General features: G+C 37.9%; 1 protein-coding gene and 1 non-coding gene across 2 annotated transcripts in view; one reads left to right on the forward strand and one right to left on the reverse strand.

The window, feature by feature from the left end:
• DKK2 (dickkopf WNT signaling pathway inhibitor 2) overlaps positions 1 to 19752 on the forward strand; it is a 140122-nt gene that overhangs the window by 79205 nt on the left and 41165 nt on the right. The window lies entirely within an intron of this gene.
• LOC126077619 (U5 spliceosomal RNA) lies at positions 2077 to 2192 on the reverse strand. Its single transcript, XR_007517794.1, has one exon. It is a non-coding gene; the product is annotated as a U5 spliceosomal RNA (small nuclear RNA).

Below are 19752 nucleotides of genomic sequence, written 5' to 3' on the forward strand. Positions count from 1 at the left end.
CAGTGCTTATCTTAGGCCCAGGAAATTCAGCTGCTGAAGCCGGCTTGGGGATGGGGGGGGGCCACAGTAAAACATACGCAAGTACTTAGCTTTTGTCGAGAGTGCAGTTCTTCCCTGGTTCCGGAGGTGTGGGTAGGCTGCGTGCCTGGCTGCTTCTCCCTGAGGAAACTGTGGCCAAATGCTAGTACCAGTATGCTGCCACCACTGCTCCAGGAATGCTGCCTGAGGGTTCCTCACGATTCAGGTCCGGTAACTCCCCTCCACTTCTGAACGGTCTTTTCCTTCCCCTGCCCCTCAGTTCATTTTCTAAGCTTGCGTTTGAAGCTCAGCACTCCCAGCTTGTCATAAATACACTTGTTTCACTTGTTTTTTCTGGTCTTTGTTGTAAACAGGGGTCGGTGGAAGCATCTGTCTATTCTGCCATCTTGGCTCTGCCTCCCCCCATCTGGACTAAATATTTTAAAAAGGAATTTTTTGTAAGAATATGAGGTAGCTGAAAGAATCAAAGGAAGGGCGATCTAGGCCTCAGAAAGGATATGAACACTCAGAGCTCCAGATGTCTAGGAAGCAAGAACTATGGGTGTTTGTACAAGGGCAGGACGACCGGAAAGAATGAGCTCTAATCAATGTGTGTCCTGATGCCTCTCTACCCAAGATTCAAGTTTCCTAAGAAAGAGTCTGTGTAGCCCAGTTGTGGTTCTACATCTTCCCATTGGCCAGGTGAGGGGAGGAGAAGACAGGGTACCCCAACTCGTACCCCCATTAAGCTAAAGCCAATGCTGGGAGGCCTAGTACCTAAATAAAACATCAGGGTAGTGCTACCAAGGAAAGGCAGGCAGATGCTGGACAAACAAAAGAAACAGAAATGTTTTACAGATTCCTGATTTATAGAGTTCTTCAATGAAGGCACACACAGCGCCAGTGTATGTAAGTTATCAATAAAGATAATAAAAAAAAAATTGTCATTAGAAAAAAATCATAATCCAGTTTATCCTTCTCTGATAAACATGATCATGTTCTCAGAACATAATATATATTTTGTCATGTTAATGAAGATGTTTTGTTATGTTATGTTAATATATATACATGTACATACATATCACCCACCTCCATGGCAGTTTCTGTCTAACAGGGCATTGTAACAATTTACTATCTAACTAAAAAAACTAGAAGGGAATAAATGGAAAACAAACTAAACAGGAATGATGTCCCAAATAGTAACATGTAATTATTTAATTCGCAGATCTGCCCTTGCTATTTCAAACAAAAGCCAACAATAAATCCCACGCCATCTATTTTAGTTACAGTAAATCATAGTTGCACGTGGAAGTGATTTTGGCTAATTGTGGGATAAAGGATTTAATTTCACAATATGGATGAAATACACTCTTGTTGACGTTTATGCATGACAGTCTGGGAAGAATAGAGGAAGAGCTAACAGACATGTTATATCAATTTTTGAAAAGAGAGAATAATGAAGAATGTTTAAATCAAGGATTCTGATTCTTAATGACGGTACAGATAAGTTTGGAAGTCCATATTTAGAGTGTACCAATTGTTTCCAGTTAGAGAGTCTATAGATTCTTCTGATCTGGGCTCATTGAAGGGTGTGTGAGAATAAGTCACTTCAGTTATGTGTAAACAGAAAATCGAGAAAGTGTCCCTGAACCATTAGTTTATAGATGATTGTATTCTGTAGTAAACTGCTATTCCGCACTAAAATTGCAAACCTGTATTGAAATTCTGTAACTTTTTAAAGAACATTAAAGAGGAATTTATTTAGCACATGGCCTGAAATTGCTTATGGATGATCTGACAACACCAGGAAATTTAAAAGGAACTGTTGCGGATTGAATTGTGTCCCCTCAAAATATGTGTTGAAATCCTAACCCCTGAACCGATAAATATGACCCTCTTTGTAAACAAAGGCTGTTTTTGTTATGTTAATGAGGAAATACCACAGTAGGGTGGATACTAAGCCTAATCACTTCTGAGTTATAAAAAGAGCTGATGAAACACAAAGACACACACAAAGAGGAAGACAGATGACAGAGATAGAAACCACCCACTTGTGGTATTTCTGTTATGGCAGCACTAGGTAACTAAGACATAAGACTCAAAATTATTCCTTCCCATGGAAATCTTCAGTAAAAGATGAAAGATCTACACCATATGATGAGGAATCAGAGTATCATATAACTCACATGTTATTAGGAGAGACCAGTGCCTGGAGAAGGATATCATGCTTAATAAAGTAGAGGGTCGGTGAAAAAGGGGAAGACCCTCAATGAGATGGATTGACACAGTGGCTGCAACAATGGGCTCAAGCATAACTATTGTGATGATGGTGCAGGACCTGGCAGTGTTTCGTTGTGTTGGATATAGGGTTGCTATGAATCAGAACTGACTCAATGGAGGCTAACAATGACATAACTCACATCTCAAGTAAGAGAAAGTCCTATTGCTCTGATGGTGGCTATTTAATATCAAGATACAGTGCCTGTCAAAACTTTTCAGGAAATTGTGTAAACAAAATTCTAATTCTCATAAAATATGAGTAAGAAAAAATTTTAAAATTTGCTGTTTTATATTTGTGCTGTGTGCAGGATGTTGTGAATACTCAGATGAATCTGAGTGATGGCACTTTCTATTCTGGAATTATCTTGATATTTACACAGTGCTTCTGGGCTCCCATTAAAGGGAGATGTGGAGGGAGCTTGGTTGGCTGGGATCCAAATTGAGTCTTTGTCAGAGACTGGAGTTTAATCTGTATTGTTTATTTGTATATCCAAGTGTGTGTGATTTCTTTCTTTTCTTCCTTGCTTCTTTTTTCCTTGCTTCCTTTCTTCCTCCCTTCCTTCCCCCCTTTCCGCCTTTCTCCTTTCCTCTCTCTCTCCCTTTCTTACTTTTCCTTCCTTTCCTCTCTCTCTCCCTTATGTCCTTCTTTAGATTCACATACAGTTGTAATAAACAATATAGAGACATCTGGTGTACCATTTACGCAGTTTCCCCCAATTGTAACATCTTGCAAAACCATAATACAATATCACAACCAAGATGCTGACATTGGTAGCCAAGCTACTGAACATTTCCATCACCTCAAGGATGTCTCATACTATCTTATATGGCTGAACTCACTTCTCTCCTGCCCTACCCTGTCCTTTACCCCTGGCAATCACTAATGTTCCCCATTTCTTTAATTTTGTAATTTCACAAATATTACACAAATGGAATCAAACAGTATACAACCTTTTGCAACTGACTTTTTTTTATTCATCATAATTCTCTGAAGATTCATACAGGTTGTTGCATGTACCAATAATTTGTTCATTTTGTTATTTAGTAGTATTCTATGGTATGGGTGTACCAGTTTAACCATTCACCCATTGAATAATGTGAATTATTTCAGGTATTTGGCTATTAAGAATAAAGCTTTTATAAAAATTCATGTATAGGTTTTTATGTGAACACACATCTTCATTTCTCTGGGATAAATGAATACAATTGCTGGGTTATATGATAGTTACATAGAATAGGCATAAATATGGATCTCTTCCAGTCAGTTGGCCAAGAAGCTGTCTTCCATATTTCTTGACATAGACAAGTAAGCACCTCCAGCACTGCATCCATTTGTTGAAACATCTCAATTGATATTCCACCAATTCCTGGAGCCTTCCCTTTCACCAATGCCATCAGTGCAACTTGGACTTCTTCCTTCAGTACCATCTGTTCCTGATCATATGCTACCCCTTGAAATGGTTGAATATTGTCTAATTCTTTTTTGGTACAATGACTGACTGGAAGAGATCCATATTTACGCCTATTCTCAAGAAAGGTGATCCAACCAAATGTGGAAGTTAAAGAACAATGTCATTAATATCACACCCAAGCAAAATTTTGCTGAAGATCATTCAAAAGTGGTTGCAGTAGTATATCAACAGGGAATTGCCAGAAATTCAGGCCAGTTTCAGAAGAGGACATGGAACCAGGGATATCATTGCTGATGTCAGATGGACCCTGGCTGAAAGCAAAGAATACCAGAAGGATGTTTACCTGTATTTTATTAACTATGCAAAGGCATTTGACTGTGTGGATCATAACAAATTATGGATAACATTGTGAAGAACGGGAATTCCAGAACACTTAATTGTGCTCATGAGGAACCTTTACATAGATCAAGAGGCAGTTGTTTGGACAGAACAAGGGGGTACTGTGTGGTTTAAAGTCAGGAAAGGTGTGCATCAGGATTATATCCTTTCACCATACCTATTCAATCTGTATGCTGAGCAAATAATCAGAGAAGCTGGGCTATATGAAGAAGAACTGGGCACCAGGATTGGAGGAAGACTCATTATCAACTTGCGTTATGCAGATGACACAACCTTGCTTGCTGAAAGTGAAGAGGACTTGAAGCACTTACTAATGAAGATCAAAGACCACAGCCTTCAGTATGAATTACAGCTCAACAGAAAGAAAACAAAAATCCTCACAACTGGACTAATGAGCAACATCATGATAAACGGAGAAAAGATTGAAGTTGTCAAGGATTTCATTTTACTTGGATCCACAATCAACAGCCATGGAAGCACCATTCAAGAAATCAAAAGACGCATTGCATTGGGTAAATCTTCTGCAAAATACCTCTTCAAAGTGTTGAGGAGCAAAGCTGTCACCCTGAAGACTAAGGTGCACCTGACCCAAGCCATGGTATTTTCAATCACATCATATGCATGTGAAAGCTGGACAATGAATAAGGAAGACCGAAGAAGAATTGATGCCTTTGAATCGTGGTGTTGGCAAAGAATATTGAATATACCATGGACTGCCAAAAGAACAAACAAATCTGTCTTAGAAGAAGTGCAACCAGAATGCTTCTTAGAAGCAAGGATGGTGAGACTGCATCTTACATACTTTGGACATGTTGCCAGGAGGGATCAGTCCCTGGAGAGGGACATTATGCTTGGCAAGTATGGGGTCAGCGGAAAAGAGGAAGACACTCAGTGAGGTGGATTGACACAGTGGCTACAACAATGGGCTCGAGCATAACAACGATTGTAAGGATGGTGCAGGACCGGGCAGTGTTTCATCCTGTTGTGCGTAGGGTTGCTATGAGTCGGAACTGACTCGAGAGCACCTAACAACAACAACATGATAGTTACATTTTTTGTTATTTAAAAACCTGCCAAATTGTTTTCCAGAGTGGCTATAACATTTCACACACCCCTACCCCATTCTCCCCAGCAACGTGTGAATGATACGGTTTGTTTCTTTGTATCCTAACCAGCACTTGGTTTTGTCACATTTTTATTTTATTTTGGTCATTCTGATAGGTGTGTATTGGTATGTCATTGTGGTTTTTATTTTCATTCCCCTACTGACTAATGTTGCTGAACATCTTTTAATGTGCTTTTTTGCTATCTCTATATCTTCTTCAGTAAGATATCTCTTCATACCTTTTGTACATATTCTAATCAGATTATTTGTCTTTTTACTATTGGATTTTGAGAGCTCTTTACATAGTCTAGATACTAGGGCTTTGTCAGATATGTGGTTTTCTCATACAAGATTTTCATACTCTGTAGCCTGTCATTTCATCCTATTAATTGATTCTTTGACAGAGCAAAAGTTTTAATTTTGAAGAAGTCCAATTTACATATATATGTGTGTATATATATTTTTTATTTTACAGAAACTTTCTTTGGTGTCAAGTCTAAGAACTATTCACCTAACCCTAGATTCCAAAGTTTTCTTCTATGCTTTTTTTTTTTCCAAAAAGTTTTATATTTTACATTTAAGACTATGATCTATTTGGAGTTCATTTTTCTATAAGTTGTGAGACTTAGGTCGAAGTTTATGTTTTGTTTTGTTTTTTTTTGCCTGTGGATACCCAATTGTTCCAGCACAATTTACTGAAAAGACTGTCCTTAATCTATTGAATTTTTTGTTGCCCTAAAATGATACCCTCTTTTAGGTTCTCTCTCTCTCAGCTACTGTTTTGCATAACCTACCATATCTTCACTCTGCTTTAGATAGAAGAGGAGAAAGGCTGGTTTTTCAGGTTTTGACACAACCATGCTATGCTTAACATGTGGATCAAAGGCATGAAATTTTGCATGTATTTTAGTTGGAAAGCTAAGACATATGCATTAAAAAAAAAATAGCTATTGCCGTCGAGTTAATTCTGACTTACGACAACCTTATAGCACTAAGTAGAACTGCCCCATGTGGTTTCCAAGGAGCACCTGGTGGAGTTGAACTGCTGACCTTTTAGTTAGCAGCCATAGCTCTTAACTATTATGCTGCAAGGGTTTCCAAAGACATACGCATAAACACATAACTATATTAAAATAAGTGTCATGCACACAGGATGGATGATTAATAAAGGATAAATAGAAGAATCGATGAGGAGGAACAAGTCACTTTCATCTGGAATGATCATGGATGCTCATGGCAAGCATCACTGAGCAACATTATAAAAATGGGCTTACAGTAAATCTTAAAGGAGAGGAAGAATTTCAAGAAGGCAAAGATGACAGAGGAGGCTAAGGGCGGTGAAGAAGGTGATTGTAAAAGGAAGTCTCAGCATGAAGAGGGAATGAGGCTTATCTTTTCAGGGAATGATAGAAAGACTAGTTTGGTGTTATAGGTAAAAAGTGGGAGACTAAAGTAGAAAGGGAACAAATACATGGTGATGCGTTTTGAATGGTAGTGGTGAGATGGCCTATTTGTACCCAGATCTTTTACTAATACAACTTCCAAAGGAATTCGAAGACACAGGCTTGAAACAGAATTGAGGAAGGTTTTCATTTGTATAATTGCTTTTTTAAGTTGTAGTCTGAAAGGTGGATAAAATGTCAAGTTTTATAAGAAAAATATTTATTTTCCCAATTAAAGGATAGCGATACTGATTTTCAGAATGCGTCAATACAAAATCAAAATAATTTTATTGTTAATTTTTTTTTCAATTCATATTATTGGGTGGGTTTTGGGTTACTATTCCTTTATAATATTTTCAGGGCATGATTTTGCTCTGACTCCATAAATTTTTTTTGTAATGTAGACTGAGAACTTGATAATTAAATAACAGAGTCAATCAACACTTCAGTAATGTTTTTAACAGGTATATTACATGCTTCATGAGCAAAATTTTGAGCAGATTTTTTCACTCAGTTGCTTTTTCAACAGGCAGCATGTTCAAAAGTTGGAGTACGGACCTGCATTGAATACTTTTTCACGTCACTTTCCCTCTTTGAATGGGGAGATAATAATGATGCTTACTTCATATGGCTGTTGTAAGGATAAAATAAGGCCATGGAGGTGCCTTTCCAAAATATTAATAAAGCTCTGATCTAATATTATTAAAAAATAAACTCAGTGATAGTTTGGACTAGTCCTTATATAGCTTTGCATTTTTCAAGTATCTAATGTAGAAACCCTGGCGGCATAGTGGCTAAGTGCTAAGGCTGCTAACCAAAGTGTCGGCACTTTCAATCCGCCAGGTGCTCCTTGGAAACTCTTTGGAGAAGTTCTACTCTGTCCCGTAGGGTCGCTATGAGTCGGAATTGACTTGACAGCACTGGGTTTTTTTATTTTTAATGTAGAATCTGGCACATAAAAACAAAACAACAACACCAAAAAAACAGAAACAAGTTGCCTTTGAGTCAATTCTGACTCGAGGTGACCCCGTGTGTCAGAGTAGAACTGTGCTTCATGGGGTTTTCAATGGCTAATTTTTCAGAAGTAGATCACCAGGCCTTTCTTCTGAGGTGCCTCTGAGTGGATTCAAACTTCCAACATTTTGATTAGCAGTCGAGTGCATTAACCATTTGTACTACACAGTGACAGCACCTGGCGTCTACCAAAACCAAACCAATCCCGTTGCTGTTGAGTCAACTCCGACTGGCATCGAGCCTATAGGGCACTGCCCCACAGGATGGTTATTATGAGTAATAACTATTTAGGGTAGTTATTGCTGATATTGAGCATACCAACAAAATCACAGTGTATTTGTTTGCCTTAAGGTACAGAACTTATTTAATATTTTTGCTTTTGCGTAATTAATGTTCTTTAAATTCTAGTTTATAAAAAAATTAGCCTGCAGTATCGTATTTAATCCTAGCAAATCATCCAGAATAGAAAAGCAGTATAACTTTTGTTCCCTCCAGAAAAAAAATCCTTACAAAATAATTATTTGTTATAGTTCTGGAAAGAGGCATGTAGAGTAATACTAAATAAAAGTCAAATTATGTGTCTTCCACTGTCTTTACTTCCTGTTTAATCAGAGATAATACATAGTAGTCAATATATTGTTGTTGTGTGCCTTCCAGCTGATTCTGACTCATAGCGACCCTATAGGACAGTGTCAAACTGTCCTGTAGGGTTTCCTAGGCTGTAATTTTAATGGAAGGAGCCCTAGTGGCACAGTGGTTAAGTGCTCAGCTGCTAACTGAAAGGTCTGCAGTTTGTACCCACCAGCTGCTCTGCAGGAGTAAAATGTGACAATTTGCTTCCACAAAGAAAGATTACAGCCTTGGAAATCCTATGGTTAATTCTGGAACCGACTCAAGGGCAATGGATTTGATGCTTTGGTTTTAATCTTTACAGGAGCTAATTGCCAGATCCTTTCTCCCAGGAAACCACTGGTGAGTTTGAACGCCTGATCTTTCAGTTAGCAGCCAAACGCTTAACCATTGCACCAACGAGGAACCAACAGTCAAATATATAAAAGGCAAAAATGTTAAAAAGTTTTTTTGTCTTAATTTTAGGTGTAAATGTTTAAACTTTAATTTAAACCATAGGGTTTCCAAGAAGCATCTGGTGGATTTGAACTGCTGACCTTTTGGTTAGCAACACTTAACCACGGTCCCACCAGGGCTCCTGATAACATATAGATCTATGTCCATGTGTGCATATAAATCTAGACATATCTGTATATGAAAATACATAGATGTATAGATTTTATATGTAACCATATATTCTAAGTTAAAATTAATAATATTTAGCTTGTGCTAAGTTTTAAATCTCATTGATGGTGAGACAACATAAACATGTCTAGCTATATAACAATTATCTTGTTAAGATTAAAACTTTATCTGAGGGCTCTTATAATGTCCTATGTGAAAGAAGCTTCCAGGAATGTAGATTGGTGTACTAATATCAGTAAGACGTGCTTCCACATAAAGTTTTATGTGTAGGATTGTGGATGAGTAATTTCAAACTTATGACAGTAAAATGTTTAAAGTGACTAGTTTTATGAATTGCACCTTATGAATCTATTTGACCAGTTAAGAAGTTCTTGTGTGGTTAAATGTCAACATTTAATAAACAAACGCCTGGATTTTGTGATGCATGAAGAAGATAGAAATTGCATCTGGGTGCAATGCAGCAAGTTTGAGTAAGTCGGTAGTAAGGCTGGGAATAGCATAGCAACTACCATTAGATACACACTTAGAGCAGATCCCGAACACGTGCAAGCCCATGTGGTTTTGGCCATGTTCAGCAACGCTGGCCAACAGTGATGTGGGGCTCCTTCTACGATAAGTCAGGAGAATGTAATTTACCATGGAAGGGCCTATTTATGGTACATCAGAGAATACCTTGTTGGTTGTTTTTTTCCACAGTTATTAAATCTTAGTGGCAGTTAAAATCCAAGATACAGTATGACTTTGCACAAGATGACAGAGTACTTTTCATACTCTCCTGTTTTTGGAAAAAAAAAAAAAAAAGATATGAAATCGTCTGATTAGAACTCCAGGAATGGATAGAATGTGGATTTTTAGTCAGATGAATTGGCCTTCCACTCCTGGCTCCTTAGGCAAATTATTTAACCTTCATTAGCATACCTTTTATGATTTTGCAAAAGAGCTTTGTGGGGGGGTCAACGTGAGTTTTAAATGCAATAATGGTTGTGACTATACCAATGCAATGCCCAACATCCATTAGATGGCCACAGTCCCTCATCATCCCCTGCCACATCTCCTTTCCGTTTCCTGTCATAAATGGGAAAATTAAAAAAAATGTGTAAATTCTAAAATACAAAACTTTGAATGTTTTCTTATTGAAAATTGATATAAATGTATATATCAAGAATGTCATAGCTGCTCATACATTGCTTAAAAAAAGAAAGAAAAAAACCGTTGCTGTTGAGTCAGTTCTGACTCATGGTGACCCCATATGTTTCAGAGTAGAACTGTTCCTTAGGGTTTTGAATGGCTGTGATCTTTCAAAAGTAGATTGTCTATTCTTGTTGTTTTATATAAGGGAGATCACATCACATGGAAGAGGAGCCGTTGTTTGGGAAGTGGTGAGTTTCTGTTTATGGTGATGGGAAATTTGGCATTAATTAAAGGTAATGGTTGTACAACCAATCAATGTAATTGATATTCCTAAGCTGTATATCTTGAAAATGTTCATTAGAAAATGTTGTGTTATATGTATTCAAAAAAAAAAAATTGTGGCTGTTACTGCTGCTTAAAAACAAACAAACATGTTGCCATCGAGTCAATCCCAACTCAAAGCGACCTTATAGAACAGAGTAGAACTGTCTCTAGGGTTTCCAAGGAAGGGCTGGTGGATTCCAACTGCTGACCTTTTGGTTAGCAGCTGAGCTCTTAACCACTGTACCACCAAGGCTCTAATGCTGCTTATGTATAGCTAAAAAAAAAAGCAGATTGCCTGGCCTTTCTTTCAAGGCACATCTAAGTGGATTCAAGCCTCCAGGTTTTTGGTTAGTAGTTGAGCACATAACCATTTATGCCACTTGGGGTTTCCTCATATATTGGTACCTACAGTAAAAAGCTAGCTACTGGTCTAAGAACTTTATATATGTTATGATTTTCATCCTTACAGTAATAAATATTCCATGAGGTGAGTATTACTATAAGCATTTTACAGGTGCTTATAGTAATACTCATGAGCAAAGAAGTACCAATTTACTTATATCAATTTCAAAACAAAAATGGAGGATCTGCAAGAATGAGGTGCATATCTTATTCAACTTATATTTCAACAATGCTTTGTTTTACACTTAATAGGTAGTCAAGAAACATTAGTTGATTTTTTTTTCTTAAGAAATTTCATTGCTAAACTTAGAAAGATGATGATATTTTAGAGACTCTGCATCTTTGATGCAACAAATACTGACCAAGAAGATCTAGGTAGTAAAGATCCAGTCAGGTAGTAAGTGAAGAGGCAAGAGGAATTTGTGAATATCCTTGATAATTTTGTTTCTGTGAACTGATATTTTCAAGATGGGATTGGGGAAAAGAGGAGAGCAGAGAGGAGGAGAACAGAGGAGAGGATAAGAAGGAGAGGAGGACAGGAGAAAAGATACAGAGAAAGTGAGAAGAATAAGAAAGGAAAGAAGGAAGGAAGGAGGGAGGGAAGGAGGGAGATAGGAAGGAAGATGATACAATCCTCTAAATCCTTAAGTGTGAGAAATTACTAATAAATTATTCTCGAAGCGATCAGAGTGCATTTCAGAGGTTACGCTGAAAAAGGTATATAGGCAAAAAAAATGTATTATAATATTACTAGTCCAAGACCCTTACATCTCTGGACTTATTAACCAGCATCACAAATAAATAGATGTTCCTTTTCAATGGATTCAGAGTACCAAAGAAAGCAGTGTCAGGTTGCTCCATCTGGATTATTTTCAGGGGTGGAAAATAAAACAATGAGGATGCCAACTGGGCCACCCACTGCAAATGTGGGTGACCAACATGAGCCAACGGAACCTCTAATGAGTATTTACTCCAAAGGACTCTGTATGTAAACTACTTCCAGACTGATGTGGTGCCAAGCTTGGAGGATTAAGTTTGTCAATGGCTTTTGTTGATTAGCAGCCAAGGCATCTAGGAACAAAGGAGGGCTCTCCTTATTAAATATATTAAGAGTATTACTTTCAGACAAGAAGAATGCAAAGAATGGATAAAAAAACACTATAAAATAGATGGAAGGCAGTAGAAGTAACAGCAACATTCACACTCCGCGCTTAGGGTGACTTTGTAAGTTAAGCCGTTATTTTTTAGAATACTTTTAAGTATCACTTAGCATTTACATGGTCTGGCCTACATTATAAGTAGTTGTGTACATGTCTTTGGTTTTGATGACCTTGGGCACAGGGATTTCTCTGCTCTCTGTCATCAGTGTCCCATTGATCTTCTAGTCCTTTCCTTCCAGCACTAAGCATAGATGTAATCTATTTTGTAATTATTTTTGAACTGCATTGAATTATTGTTTTAAAGCTCTACCTCATAATACGGAAAGTATGAGGAAGAACGTAGCATGGGTTTCTTTTAGGTGAAACAAATTTCTAATATGAAGAAATTGCATGTCTAGAGAGAATAGCTCGATGTCACTTAGAAAGTTAATGGCAGGGCTTATCCTGACTCATGGATCCTGTATATCTCAGACTAATCAAATCTGCAAAGCAATGAAAATGACAGAGTACACATGGAAAATTACATTCTGTATACATTTATCCAGAGAAAAGGCAAATAAAGAAAACTTTTGTACACTGTGACAAAAGTCAGTGCTAGAGCAGATTTTAAGATGGCCACCCAAATGTTTACTCCAGTAAAGCAAAGCAAAACAAAACAAAACCTAGTTTGATATTTTTAAAGTTTACAACGTAACAGTAAAAGTTATTTGATTCCTTTTTTCCACTTTCAAATAGCCTTGTTGACATTTTTGGTTACTTCACCTCTTCGATCCTTCTCAATGTGATCGATTGCATTTAAAAAGAAGATTTCTTAAGGCGAATTGTCAAATGTGAATCGTGGTGATCAGCATCCCCCTCAGAATTTTAGGTGTTGATTTGCAATTTTTGAATTGCATAGTGTGGGGTAAAGATTTCTCCATTGATCAGCTCTGCCAGTATTGTCCCAGTTCTAACATTCTATGGGTTCTGTGGGGTCCTGTGCAGATACAGCAGTTCATAACCTAGACCACAACAGTAACAACAAGATTGCATTTTCACCAAAACCAGTAAGCCCTTGTTGGGTCAATCATTTTAGAGGTTCTTTTTTTTTTTTTTTTATAAGAGCAAGGGGAGCCCTAGTGGCACAGTGGTTAAGAGTTTGGCTGCTAACCAAAAGGTCAGCAGTTCAAATCCAGTAGCTGCTCCTTGGAAATCCTGTGGGGCAGTTCCACTCTGTCTACAGGATTGCTATGAGTCAGAATCGACCCTATGGCAACAGGTTTGGTTTGGTTTTGGTTTATAACAGCAAGGAGTCCCGGGGTGGTGCAAATGGTTAGGCGTTCAACTACTAACCAAAAAGTTAGTGGTTAGAATCCACGCAGAAGTACCTGGGAAGACAGGCCTGGTGATTTGCTTGCAAAAGGTCACAGTCTTGAAAACCCTATGGAGTAGTTCTACCCTGCACACATGGGGTTGCCATGTGTCAAAATGGGCTTAATGGTAACTAACAAAGACAGTGCTCTCTATGCCAAGCACTCAGCTGAGAATTTCATATACACATCTCATTGGATATTTAGAGTGATAATTACAAACCTAGATAACCATTGCTCTATCCTCGAGATGAACTATGACTGCATGCTTGCAGATATAAAAGTATTCTGAATGCTTTTTTTTTTTTTTTTCTGGATTCCATATAGTACAGAAAATGTTCTCAGTTCCTTACATTTACTAGTTCATTCAGTCCTTGTAATAGCTCTGTGAGGTAGATAACAGTATTACCCCTATTTCACAGACGTAAAAACAGGTTGAATAAATTGTCAAAGGTAGTGGATCTTAAAAGTGATACAGCTGAGTTCAAACCCCAGCCGCCTGTCTCAAGTAGTGTGCTAAGTTTGAGCCAAATTCAAAATATATGTTCTGATGAAAAGAATAACAATGGTTGGGTTTTCACAAAGTTTTATCCCATTCATAATTTCTCTAAGACTGTATATTCAGAGTCTCCTTCCTTTTCTTCCCATCCAGCTCTCTAGTGGAAACAGGAATTTCTCTACATTTTATCTATCAATTTATTCCCTGGTACACGGGGTCCAACATAATGCAGCTAGGAGGAAGGTAGGAATTATGAGCTGAGGGGGGTTCTCTGACCAATTTCAACTCCTTGGGATATTTCTGTGCTTTCAAGGGCTTCTTATCTTTCCTCTTTCTTCCTTTTAGGAGTCCCTTTCTATGACTAAAAACCAGCTGCCATGAAGTCAATTACGGCTCATGGTGATTCTGTGATTGTCAGAGTAGAACTGTGCTCCATAGGGTTTTCGATGCCTGATTTTTCAGAAGTAGATCTCCAGGTCTTTCTTCCGAGGAGCCTCTGGGTGGACTCAACCTCCAACCTTTCATTTAACAGATGAAGGTGTTAACCTCTTGCACTAACCGGGGACTCCTTCCAGTCAGTTCCACATAGTTTTTATCTCCTTGCTGTCTTTATTTCAGAAGGCACCAGAATATTTCTCACACCTGAAGCAAACACTCAGAGTAAATTTCAAAGGCTTTCAAAGGTATTATTGCCAGGGACAAAAAAGAAGAGAAGAGTAAAAGCATATCAGAGGGCAAAATGCATTCCTTTTTTTTTTTTTGTTAAACAATCCCTCCCCTCCCTTCAGCCCACCTAAAACACAGCAGTTGGTGCAAGTTATTCAGTTGGTTTTCAGAGTAAAACTCTCCTCAGGCACTTCTGGAGTGGGTATGGGGCTGAATTTCTCAGTGAAGTACTGGGAAGTATGGCAAAAGATAGGTCAGGAAAAGAAACAACAGCAATTCTGAGGCAGTGGGCCTTGAGGATGGGGTAGCTCAGGAAAATAGTAATAGACAAGGAGAAGTGGGACATCTGGGATGGACCCTGGAATATGTGAGGTAACAATGGGGAGAGGGGTCCAAAACTGGAGCCTAAAAGTTTAAGGAAAAGCAGAGTAAGGGAAACTCAGCTTTAACTCTGAATTATGATCATGAACAGCTTCTTTGAGGTAATTGACTCCTGTCATGGATTGAATTGTGTCCTAAAAAAATGGCTATCAACTTGGCTAGGCCATGATTCCCAATATTGTGTGATTGTCCACCATTTTGTCCTCTGATGTGATTTCTTTATGTATTGTAAATCCTATTGCCATGGCTATGATGTAATGAGATGTATTAGTGTCAGTTACAATGATGAGATCTACAAGATTAGATAATATCTTAAGTCAACCTCTTTTGAGATACAAAAGAGAGAAGTGAGCAGAGAAACATGGGAATCTCATACCACCAAGAAAGCAGTGCTGGGAGCAGAGCATGTCCTTTGGACCAGAGGTTCCTGCGCTGAGATGCTTCCCAGACCAAGGGAAGACTGATGCATCACAAGGATCTTCCTCCAGAGCTAACAGACACAGAAAGCCTTCCCCTAGAGCCGGGGCCATGAATTTGGACCTCTAGCCTACTGGACTGTGAGAGAATAAGCTTCTGTTTGCTAAAGCCATCCACTTGTGGTATTTCTGTTATAGCAGCACTGGATGACCAAGACAACTCTTAAGACTGAGATAATAATAATAACTAAAAAGGATAAATCGAACTCATCCTCCAGAAGGATAACACTCAACCTAATTCCAGAAAGGAAGTGGGATTTAATTTAGGTCAAATGCTAAAACTTCTCCTTGAGTTCTTTTGTTTTACTTTGGAAGTGTCCATGATTTGACTAGCTCTGCTTCTGTGAAATCCAAATTGGCAATGTGGGAAAGGGAGGATGAATGTGACCATATATTTTGAGGAAGTGTCTTTTTTATCTTCTCTTGACTAGAGGGATTGATAATATTAACTCCCTTCCTCTTAACCTGAGGGAACTACAACTGGAGCCAGCTCTTCAATTTTCTTTAAGCCCCATGTGTAACAACAACTCAGGAACCGTGCCAAAACATCTAGAGCCAAACTGCCCAGAAAGCCATATGGAAAATGAAGAATCAATTACTTCATTATACAGTCCATTTTATGCATTATGTATTTCTAGTATCTGTTGGGTACACTATGTTTCACAGCAACTTGAATTAAAGGTAATATAACATTTGCAACACATTCAAGAATATCTAAAGCATAGTCCCATTATTTAGAATGTTACTTTAAATTTCAATCTTAATCATGATCAGGACCTCTCCAGTGGAATGGATATAGCACACACTTACACATACACACAAACTCTGTAGTAAAGGGGATATATATACACACCACCAGTCACTAGTTTCTATCCAGCTGTTTCTGACTCATGGGAACCCCATGTGTGTCAAAGTTGAACTGTGCGCCATAGAGTTTCAGTGACTGATTTTTTGGAAGTAGGTCACCACGCCTTTCTTCTGAGGAGCCTCTGGGTAGACTCCAACCTCCAACCTTTTGGTTAGCAGCTGAGCACTTCAACGGTTTGCAAAACTCAGGGACTCCTATATATACAAACGCATATATACTAATATGCTGGAGAAAGGAGTGGTGTGAGAACTGGTTATATCACCTTAAGCAAGTTGCTTAATTATCCTGGGTTTATTATTGCACCATCTATAAAAATAAGGATAACAACTAAAATGAGAATAACTGAAAAACTCTGAAAAAATAGATGGGACTTTATTTGACTTAGATAGCTCTTAAGTCTCACTTTCTGAGGTCCCCTCCCTCCGCCCCCCCTCCCACCTTTTCTTCCTTCCTACCTTCCTCCCTTTCTCCCTCTTTCCCTTTCTCCCTCCCTAGCTCCCTCCCTCTCTTTCTCCCTCCCTTCCTTCCTTTCTTCTTTTAAGTAAATATTTATCAATTCTATTAAGTGCCAGGTACCAGGTTTAATAAAATTCTCAGCATAGAAGACAGTGGATCATATTGTCACTCTCCTTAAAATCCTTCTCTGACTTCCTGTTTCTTTTAGGATAAAGATCAAAATTTGGAGCATGGCTTAGCAAGTCTCATCTTACACAGTGGCCACCCTGTATTCATCCCTATGGCCCCCAAAAAACAACCCAGTGGCCATGCTGGCTTTTTTTACACCCTTCTGCCTCCTTCCACAGGAACTTCACAGGAGCCATTTTACTTTCTGTCACACTCTTTCTCTCAGAGAAACTCTCCCTTCGACTAGTTAACTCCTAGGCATTCTTCAGATCTCAGCTCATATATCACTCCTTTGGAAAAACTTTCTCTGACCCTTAATCTACATAGAGTTCTTTGCAATGTGCTTCCACAGCTTGGTGCCCCCTTTGCCCAGAGAACTTATCTAAGTTTACCGTATTTATTTATTAACATCTAGCTACCCCACTGGAGTCCCTGGGTTGTGCAAACAGTTAAAGTGCTTGGCTGTTAACCAAAAGGTTGGAGATTCAAATCCACCCAGATGCACCTTGAGAGAAAGGCCTGGTGATTTACTCCCAAAGAGTCAGCGATTTGAAAACCATATGGAGCAGACTTCTACTCTGACACACATGGGTTCACCACGAGTTGGAACTGACTTGAAGGCAACTAGTTTGGATCTATTCCATTAGCGGGTAAGCTCCATGAGAGCAACCACTGTCTTTGTTTTCTCCTAGCACCTTCCATGTTACCGGACCCATTATAAGTGTTCAAAATTGATTGCCATCAATCCTTCCTATCAGGGACTGTCAAGTTTTAGAGAAAGTAGTTCCTTTTTTAAAAGGAAAAAAAAATTAAAATATCATGTGCTCCCGTAATATACAAATGGACTATAATAATGAAGATAATTCTTTGAAGACAGCTTCTCTTCGTGACCTTCAACTTATACTCTATCACAAACCAGAAACCTATGCCTGAAAGCCTATTAGTTTGAGGGCAGCCTCCGGAGAAGTATGACTTCCAAGCTCTTCATTAAGATGTGTATTGTTTGAAGGAAGAAAGAACCCAGAGGCTTACAATATGCTCTTTCAAACATGACTATTTGCGAACAATGGTCAAGACATTTAGTTTACTTCCTACCAGATGAGATTTAAATGAGAAACACAAGTACATTCTTGGAAAAAATTATAATGGTTGAAAATTTAGAAGGGATGGAGAGTTGGCTACTAAAGTGAAAGCCCTCTGGGGAATTGCTTAGGCTGGTATTCAGCTGCAGCTTTTGTGACTGGAGTTTAAAGTATATGCTACATAAATTTTGTCTACAATGCATATTCTCACAAATTTCATTGTGTGAAAGGTACGTAAAAGTATCAACGAATTGCATGTTTTTCTTTAAATCAGCATCTGAGTCTAAAGTGAGAAACGTTTGCTGTTATTTTACAGCGAGGAAATGTTCTTCACAAGTCCAACTTTTCATTAGAGTCAGCATACAAGCTACTAGTTTTTGCAAATTATTGTGGTAAATTATTAAGCGATCATTATCATATAAGATAAGGAAGGGATCATATAATTCCAATCACCTTATTAATATAAATTAAATATCTGTGTTGTATGACAAACATCCATACTCAAGTTTATTTGAAACCGTATACTTATAGTCCTTTCCATTTTCCCAAATTATTTTTAAAACTTAAATTATATACCACTGGATTTTCCCTAGACTTCAGATACAACTAAGACCTTCTCAGAGGAGTTAATATTGTGAATTAATAACAGAAAGAATTACATAAAAGATTAAAAGCAAGTGGAATAGGCTGAATGTATTAAATCCTATTTTAGCTGTGACATTTCAGAAAGTTTTTATTGCTTTTTAATTAATTGAGGAAACCTGCATAATTTTTGGCTTTGACATTCTTGGGAAACCTATTCTTGTCAAGTTTCTAAAAATAATTCTTTTGGCTCACAAAAGGATATACTGCTGAGGTTTAAAGCAAAACGACTGATACTAGCTATTCCAAGAAGTATGAAATATTAATTATCTGGATATTAACAAAACAAGGCAAAGTACATTTCTATTTGTGTCTTCAACACAAGATTAAAAGGAACAGCAATTATGTTAACTACATTTGTGATGAAGCAATGTATGTGCTTCTTTATTTATCTACTAAGTAACAAGTTCTAGTTGTAGGTTTAATAACTACCATAATTTTAAAATGGTGATGAGTGGAAAGAGTATTTTGAAATCCAGCCAAAACTGTAATATGATATGAACTTATCTGTGATTCCTATGGTTGACAACCAAAAAAAAAAAAACCAAACCCAGTGCCATCGAATTGATTCCAACTCATACCAGCCCTATAGGACAGAGTAGAACCACCCCACAGAGTTTTCAAGGAGCGCCTGGTGGATTTGAACTGCCAACCCTTTGGTTAGTAGTTGTAGCACTTAACCACTACGCCACCACGATTTCCATTGCTGACAAAGTAACAGATAATTCTAAGTCCACTGTGATTCATTATGTACATACACAACTGACCGATCTGCAGTTAGAGGTTAGTGAAATCAAAGATGTTCAGAGACCCCTGGTTAAGAAGCAGGCTACTGTTTAATGAGAAACAAAATAATGACTTTGACCAACTGAGACTGGAACATTATTTGTGGATTCAATTTCTCAAGTTTAACCCTGATGACGAGAAAAATAATAACAAAAGCTGACACTTACAGAACTTAAAACTTAACAGAAAAAAATGAAAATGTGTTTTGAACCTGTTGAATAGTTTGTACATGTGTGGGTTGTCTTTTGCAAAATTTTTAGGGCTGAAAAATATTTAATTGTAATAATTGTGTTTTAATACTGTGCCAGACATTGTTCTAAATGCTTTACATCTGTCATATCACATCATTCTCAGAGAAACTCCATGAGGGAGAGTTCTACAAACAAGGAAATTTGGGCACAGAGAGGTGAAGTTACTTTCCCAAAGTCACACAGTTTT

The sequence above is a fragment of the Elephas maximus genome, chromosome 5 (assembly GCF_024166365.1).
Source record: "Elephas maximus indicus isolate mEleMax1 chromosome 5, mEleMax1 primary haplotype, whole genome shotgun sequence".
In the NCBI taxonomy this organism is placed as follows: domain Eukaryota; kingdom Metazoa; phylum Chordata; class Mammalia; order Proboscidea; family Elephantidae; genus Elephas; species Elephas maximus.